The sequence below is a fragment of the Rhineura floridana genome, chromosome 16 (assembly GCF_030035675.1).
Source record: "Rhineura floridana isolate rRhiFlo1 chromosome 16, rRhiFlo1.hap2, whole genome shotgun sequence".
NCBI lineage: Eukaryota > Metazoa > Chordata > Lepidosauria > Squamata > Rhineuridae > Rhineura > Rhineura floridana.
Window position 1 is genome coordinate 16455139 of NC_084495.1, and position 8833 is coordinate 16463971.

The following is an 8833-nucleotide window of genomic DNA, read 5'->3' on the forward strand; positions in this document are numbered from 1 at the left end:
GGCCTCCTTGCCTTCTCAATGAGGGTTGCTAGCCAGAGAGCTGGAGGGCCCCCAAAAAACCAGAGACTCCGGCTGAAAACCGGAGACCTGGTAACTCTTATTTGTTGTTGATATATGCCTTCCAGTTGATTACGACTTATGGCGACCCTAGGAATCTGTTTTGTATATATTCATAGGGTTTTCATGGTAAGAGGTATTCAGAGGTGGTTTACCATTGCCTTCCTCTAAGCCTACGGCACCCAGTATTCCCAGGCGGTCTCTCATCCAAGTACTACCCAGGCCTGACCCTGCTTAGCTTCCGAGATCAGACGAGATTGGGCATCTTCGGGGTAGTATGGCAGTACCCATATGTAAAGAATTGGCCACAAGATAACTGCTTGAGGCCTCTAGAAATGAGAAGCATGTTCTCTTAGGCTTAATTCTCATGGAGTCATTAAACATGTGTCTGGGCTCTACCATGTGGAGCTCACATGTCTGAATCCTCTTACATATTCGCTATCCCAAATTCCTGCATGTAGGGTGACCTTGGGCCAATTACTGTCTCTCTGCCTAACCTATCCCACAGGGTTGTTGTGAGGATACAATCAGAAGGGGGGAAACCATGTTTGTAAGCCACCTTGAGCTCCTTGGAGGAAAGGTAGGATATAAATGTAAACAAACAAACAAATAAATAAGGGTGAATGCTGTGCTAGAAGCCTTCTCCCTGACACCTATTTTTTGTGGGCAGGAATTTTTCTTTTATAGATAACTATAAAGATTGTAAAATCTTTTGTTTTTGAGAAGTTTTAGAGTGTGTTTAGTGTTTTTGTTTGCCACCCTGGGCTCTTTCTAGAAGGAAAGGTGGGATATAAATTTAATAAATTTAATAAAAAATAAATAAATAAAACTAAAATGTTAGTAGTCTGCAGTGGTACAGCTTAAATATAGCTCTTGGTGACAATGAAGCCCAAGAGAACACAACACAATACATTAATATGATTAAGACTAATTTCATACTGAACGTTATTCTGTTATTCTGACGATGTGGCAATTTCCGCATGTTATTTCACCTTTCACATGATGTAAAAGCTGGAAGTCTAGTGGAATAGTGGAAGTTTAGCTCTGATTTTCAAGATAAATTATTCCAGAAATAATTCCGTTTGCAAGCTTGGGAACCCGGAAAATTGCAGGAGATTTTTGCTAGCTGCAGCTGCTTATGTGATAGGCATCCCAGCATGCAATGCGTTCCTGCCCTTTAGGCGTGAACCATTTTTGTTTTGCCTGATGAAAATAGTAACAGTATTCCAGCGTAGGCTCGGGTAAGAGCATTCCCTGCCTCCTTTTCCCACCCCCACCATGTCCAGACACCCCCCACAAAAGAGTCAGATGCTAAAGGGAGAGGGGTTACATGGTGACAGAATGACAACTTAGACCTCCTACACAGTGCGGAACTACAGTGTGCATGTGTATACAGGGCGAGGTATGAAAATGAGACATTGTTCATTGCAGCAGTGTGAAAAACGTTTGAGCAAAATGCTGCTTTGTTGGCCAAAAAAGCCACAGTTCCTTAATGCAACATTAGGAATTGGGAGAGAAGCGCTACTATTTTAATCCATTAAAAACGCAATAAGCCCCATGTCTGAAAGCAGCCTAGGTCTTCATCATAATTCTTCTGGGAGAACTAGGCCCTGTTCCACCTGGGATGTTATTCATTATTTTACCACAAGATGGAACCATTACAATTATATTTATTAGAGATAAAAAAAAAAATTGGGAAAGCCATAGGGAAGTAAACGTTAGTTTGTGTGAACTAATAAACCAACCTTGTGGACAGGAGGACCACGTGTTGATAACAAAGTTGGAAGAATGGAATGCAAGATTTTATAAGTCCACCCACGCGCCCCACGTACCACTTATGTCATGTGAATGACGTACGTGTGTAATGGACATGCCTGCCATCAACCAAGATGGCGGTGGGAGTTTCAGCCCCTTAGGGAAGCCTCCACAGCCATCTTGGGTGAGGCTGCTCACCCAAGCAGAGGCTGCTCCATAGATCTCAAGACATGGCATGGTGGTGGAAGAGATATATCATTTTGTCTGAACTGGGGGTTATGGTTAACATTAAGTACAGTTGGTTTAAGCAAACCCGCTTGTTCACTCATGGTGGTAAGTTGGCTTCTTTGGAAACTGACTGTAGCATCTAATCTAAAGTGATCGAAAGTGTTTCCTGAAGCTGCTGTTAGCTCAAGGAACATGGGAAGCTGCCTTATACTGAGCCAGACCATTGGTCTATTTAGCTCAGTATTGTCTACACCAGGACTGGAGAAGCTTTTCTGGCTGGTGGGCCAGATCCTTATTTCCTCACCCCTGGAGGGCCAACTTTGACAGGTGGGCAGGGCCAGCCACCTATCAATCACCTGACATGCCCAACCTTTGGAAAAACTCTTTTGCAAACAGCTCCATGCTTCTCTTTAAACCTACAGCTTTTGGGAAATGGCTTTCAAACAGCCGCACTGCTCTTTGAACCTTCAGTTTTTGCCTAGTCTTGTCTGGAGATGCCAGAGATCGAACCCGGGACTTTCTGCATGCAAAGCATGTGCTCTACCACTGAGCTATGGGCCTTCCCCAAAATGGAGTTTGATGTACCCCACCTCAAAGAGAGAAGAGCTAAAGCCTTCAACACCCTTGATGACCTTTTCATCTTGTGGAAGGTTCCAGGTTTGATCCTCAGCATCTCCAGGTGGGACTGGGAATGTCCCCTGCTGGAAATCCTGGAGAGCTGCTGCCAGTCAGTGTAGACAATCCTGAGCTAGATGGACCAATGCTCTGGCTCACTATAAGGCAGCTTCCTGTGTTCCTAAAGAAGTTTGCTTTCAGCAATAAAATTCAAAATGGGACTTGGACGGCTACTGTCCTCCATGGCAACCTTTCCCCCCCTTCCAGTTGTGTCTCCATAAGAATCCTTTTCGGACTCCTTTTGGCTGACCTTCTCAGGAGTCATTCAACTTCTGTACATCCTATTGTTATTACATTTGCAGAGACATTGGAAAACAATGGGCAGAGAGTGTGGGGTCCCTTGTTACAAGAGAAAAGAAACAAAAGCAAAATGGAAAAGTGAATTGGGAAGTGTCCAGAGTTACTTGGCAGCCTGGGCTGTGGGGCCTTGTTGCCGGATCATATGTACATCAGAGACTTACGCTCTGCTTTGGAAAATGTAGCAGATGCATTCAGGCTTTCAATGTGGGAACAGGAGTTCTTGAGGTATGAAGATTAGTGCTTGAGCAAAAGGACATGGCAGTCATTTGCATGGGCCACTGCCTAGCAAGCCCTCCATTAGCTTCTTGGCAGAGAGCCAAAGAACACCTCTGCAACAACGGGCCAAGTTTCTGTTCCATTGTTTTGTGTGGTTTGGCAGATCTGCCACTTTCCAGATTAGATTGGACAACTCTGTCCAAGGTAGATTGGATCTAAAAAAGTCCGATCTATAAACATCACTCTCCATAAACTGTGGTGTGTGGGTCTTGTGGGCTTTTAGAAGTCCTTTTTTATCTTGCCAAAAAGGAAAACAAATGGAAAGAGGGCGAAGAACACGTGGCTGTTTATACGACCCAACTTAGCAGCAATCTTCAGACAATTGTAGAGTATTGCAGTTGGAAGGGACCTCATAGACTCAGAATGGAGGGAGGATCTGTGGCTCTCTGGATGGTGTTAGATTCTGGAGCAGATTTACTGCCCCACTGACTTCAGAGCCACTAGTGTCCACTGCAGCCTTACCTTTGTACAATAGGCTACATTTGAACCACACAGAAATCAGAGGTTTCTACACACACACATATCACAAATCTTTCCATCCCCCATCCAGGCAAGGTAAGAGTCATTAATAAAACCTCAAGGGCACATTCTAGCCAGGCAAAGGCATTCAAGGAGGACCTGGCCACTGTGAGGAGTTGTGCTCTGGGAACAGTCCCAAGGGTCAAATGGAGAGGACTGGAGGGCTGCATTTGCACCTTTCGGCTTGAGGTTCCTCACCCCTGGTCTGCACAGATGGGCAGTGGCTCTCAAAAGCTTCAGACAAGGGTGTCTCCCAGCACTAACTAGAACCTGGGAACGTCTCATGCAGATACCTTACCATTGAGCTATGGCCCTTCCCCTAAAACACATTTAGTGACCCCAAAGACCTAAACGTGACCTCTTGGTGGGAGGCCAGGTGTGGGCCACTGTCTCTCCCCACCGGCTGACCCTGCCTAGAAGAGTTCTAACAACAGGAAGGAAAGCAGTATCAGCAGAATCAAACAACCCCCACAAATGTATAATACAAGCAGTATAATTAAAAAAAAAAAACCCTGCAGGAGTAAGTCTTCAGTAGAGATGTTAGAGAATTCAGATGAAAAACAGAAATGGGGACAGAAATTACCAATGTTCGCTTATTTGTCCTGTGTCCAGAATGGAAATCCAGTGCATAGAATCAGTATTCACTGTTGTCGTTGCTTTCAGTCTGCCAACGATATATAAATGATTATGTCACCCCCCCCCCAATTTGCATTGCGTTTCCTTGAGTGGGGTGGCATAATGTAATGACAACACAATTTACATAATTAATTATGTAAATTATGTCAGTTATATCAGTTATGTCATTTCACTGCAGAGAGAGCGAGACAGTTTCTAGCAGAAGACGAACGGCTGCAGAATGGAAACAGTGGTGCACGTGACAAAAACCGAACAGAAACAATGGCTTCTTACATCCCTAGTCTTCAGCATACATTTTAATTGAAAGCAGTTTGGAGTTTGTTTTAATTTTTCAAAAGGCCTCCTTCATGCAAACATGAGCTCTACCATATTGCTTGTGTGGAACAGGTGCTGAGCAATGCATGGCCTCTGCTGTCATAGCTATCAGTGGCCCAAGCTGGGAAGCTTCTTGTTGGCACCCTTCCAGATATGGCTGAAGGAGAATGGGCTCCAGGTGAGCTGAGCCAGAAGATCTGGGCTGTTCCCTGAAGATGCAGGCAGAATCATTGGCTGGAGGGAGAAAACCAAGGCGCAACACAGCAGGGATGACGTGGAGTCTGGTGCAACACAGCAGTGTATGAAGCTCTCTAGGGATGAGGGAGAAATTCATTTCAGTCTGAATGTAAAGCCAAATCTATCAAGTTCACACTTTCTGAAACAATATGAGACCGGAAACACAGCCATCCTTTGAAATTTGCACTGACTCAAATTTTGCGATCCAGTTCTCCAACCGGTCAAAGTTTACAAAAGTGTATGCATTAGGAGAAAGTGTGCATAAAATTGAACATACTAATGAAAATAACATTCAAAAATGCATTATATTAGGGGAAATTGCTTACAAAAATGCTGCTTACAAAAACAGCAATGCATTTACTAGAAGAAATTTGCACTTAAATGCTGAAGAATTTTCATGTGGATTTTAAAAAAGAGAATTGCAAATTGCTACAGAAATGTGGAGAAACTGAATTTCAGATTGGAAAAATGAGAAATGGAGAGAAATGCAACTGACAGATCTTTCCATACCTAAAGGTCTGCCCCCCTTTCCCTTCCTTCACCTGGCTGCTCTCTCTCATTGGTCAAGGCTCAGCCAGTTCAGGGGATCACCCCCTTCTGCCTCCTTCGCTTCCCACCCACCTTGGTCGTGGCCTGCAGAACCACCTTCAATGGACTCTGGACCTATGGCCCTTCCCCAAAGGGAGATTCTGTTACACCAGGGATGGGGAAGCTGTGGCCCTCCTGATGTTGCTGGACTACCCATCATCCCTTATTATTGGTCATGCTGGCTGGGATTAATGGGAGCTGAAGTCCGACAACACCAATCACTATAGCACGCTCACTCTCTTAAACTCTGAAAGTTTTCTCAAAGGCCAGTTCAAATAGCTTCTGTTACAATGCAAGTCCATTATTTTTCAGCTGCAGTCCAAATATACGTGGGATTAAGCCCCATTGAGCTCAGTGGGGCTTACTTCATGTATAGGATTGTACTGTGAATGATGTTCTTTCTTCATTGCAGAAGGATGACTCCTATTCATCGGACGGTGGAACTGACCCCCAAACTCAAGTTGTGCAGGTCCGTTACTGATAAGTTGGAAAATTCTGGGCAGCATTAACCAGACACCCATCCAATTTGGGTTCCACTTGCTTTTGAGTGAGAAGCATTCAGATTTGTTGGTTGGCCATTGATGCTGAGCATGGCTCGTATCCTAGCCACCAGATGTTTTTTGGCAGGTGATAAGAGAAGGGTTCTTGATGAAAACAAAAAAGGGCAAATGATTTTTTTGGGGTGGTGGGGATGGTATTGCAATGATGATTGGCACTGGCTGCCAGGCCAGAATCAGGGTGCTGGTTTTGGGGTACACAACCCTATATAGCTTGGGACCAGGTTCCCTGAAAGATGGTCTTGCCACCCCTTATATTACTACGCTCTGCAACTGAGGGCCTCCTGCAGATACTATCACATCAGGAGGTCCATTCTGCACAACATAGGAAGCGGACCTTTAGTGTTGTGGCACCCACCTTTTGGAATTCCCTCCCCTTAAATATTAGATAGGTGCCATCTCTGTTGTCGTTTTGGCACCTCCTGAAGATCTTCCTCTTCCAACAAGCTTTTTAACTAGAGCTTTTTCAAAGTCTGCATCTGTTTCCATACTTTGTAAATCAGTCAGAAGCCTATTACGGCATTAAGCAGTACTACTACTACTACTACTACTACTAGTACTACTACTACTACTACTACTACTACTACTACTACTGCATCTTTCTTTATTTCCTACAGCCAGGCATTCTAGAAAAGCACCGACTGTGAAATCTAACCGATCAAAGTCAGTTGGTTTTATTATACCTCTGCAGCCAGGTGGTATGCAGGGTTAATAATGAAGAAACTGGAAAAAGGCCAATTTCAAAGGAGAAGTAACACCACGTTGTGGCTTTCCTCCTGCACTCCTTTTGTATCTGTATTATTTTCTTGGTTCTGTAGAAACCATTAGAAAGTGTTTGAAACACTTATTGTGCTTTTCAGTACATTGAAATTGCTTTGTGTGTGTATGCTAAATATGTTCAAACCTCTCCAGTTTCACAAGGAATTTACAAAAATTGTTTAAAAAAACCCATTGGATCATTTGCCATAGGAATGAGAATAGCCTTCCCCCTCCACCTGAATGTAGATTGTGGAACTGTGAACTGGAAAGGCACGTAGAGGCTTGCCTCGTTCTCTGTGCTGAATCCAAAGCTAGGGCTTTGGGAAGCTTCCCCTTGAAGCCTAATGGGGAAGCAAAATCTGTTGGAGTGTTAATGCTGTGAGCCCTTCCATCTCACGCTCAGGTTGTATATATGTGCAAATAAACCATATATCCTAAAGACACCACAGTGTCCACTGACCAATTCATTCCAAAGCAACCAAACCCTAGGTAAGCACTGGAACCCCTGAAAGTCTCTCACTGCTTGGAGATTGGAGTGCATGCAAAAATTTTACTATCACTGTTTTTATTAACATCATGCCTATTGTTTCTTCTGATTAGGATACTTCTGGTATTGTGTGGCTGTGTGTATACACCATTCTATTATATTGCTGTAGATCAAGGGTAGGGAACCTGTGGCTTTCCAAACTACCCCCCATCAACCCCAGCCAGTATGGCCAGTGGCTAGAGACCATGGAGGCTGGTGCCTCCAATGGGGCAGTGAATGCACTCTAGGTTGAGCTCCTTGAAAGTCTGGATTAAAACCCAGAATGGATTCACTGTCCCACTGACATCGGAGCCATCAGCCTCCATTGGCTATAGGGGATGGGAATTGTAGCCCAGCCATCTCTGGAGGGCCACAGGCTCCTCACACCTGCTGTAGATGATCACATGCAGGCTGGATGATCCTACCGCTACATAGTCTCAGAGGTAGTTGAGCAATGGCACTCAACAAGTGCTCATCAATGACTTTGCATCAGCCTAGAGGGAGGTCTCAAGTAGAGTGCCAAAGGGCTCTGTCCTTGGCCCCATGCAGTTCAACATTTGTATAAATGACTTGGATGAGGGTGCAGAGGGAATGCTTCCCAGACGGGGCTCCTTTGGGAGGAAGGGTGGGATATAAATTTAATAAATGGCAACAACAACAATTTGCACATGGCACAAAGTTTGGCAGCCTAACCAATACCATAGAACAATGTGCTGAAACCAACAAGGTGTAATTCAGCAGAGAGATATGTAAAGTCCTGCATTTAGGCAACAAGAAAACCAAGCAAACAAAGGTACAAGAATAGGATGGAGGAGGTCTGACTTGGCAGTAGCACATAAGAAAAAGGCTGTAGGTAACTAAGTTGATCACAAACTGGACATGAGCCAGCAGTGTGATGTAGCTGCTAAAAAAAGCAAATGCGATCTTAGGCTGCATAAACAGAAGGCTAGCGTCCAAATCACTGAGCTATGGCCCTTCACATGAAGTAATAGGCAGCATACACCCCATACATTTAAAACACATGACATCCCCAAAAGAATCCTGGGAACTGTAGTTTTTAAGGTACTGGGAATTGTAGCTCTCTGAGGGGCAAACTACAGTTCCCAGGATTCTCTGGGGAAGTCTTGTGTTTTAAGTGTGCTTTAAATATATGGGGTGCACGCAACAATAGACCCATCTTATCCTGCACTGGTCAGGCCACATCTGGCATACTATAGCCAGTTCTGGGTGACACATTTGACAAGGGCAATTGACCAACTGGAGGGTGTTTAGGGAAAGGACCGTAGCTTAGTGGTAGAGCATCTGCTTTGCATACAGAAGGTCCCAGGTTCAATCCCCGGCATCTCCAGATAGGGCTGGGAGGGATTCACTGCCTGAAACCTTGCCAGTCAGTGTAGACAATACT

General features: G+C 44.5%; 1 pseudogene; it reads right to left on the reverse strand.

Annotated features, from left to right (window-relative positions):
• Positions 1-227: 227 nt before the first annotated feature.
• LOC133371576 (5S ribosomal RNA) lies at positions 228-346 on the reverse strand (annotated as a pseudogene).
• Between the last annotated feature and the right edge of the window lie 8487 nt (positions 347-8833).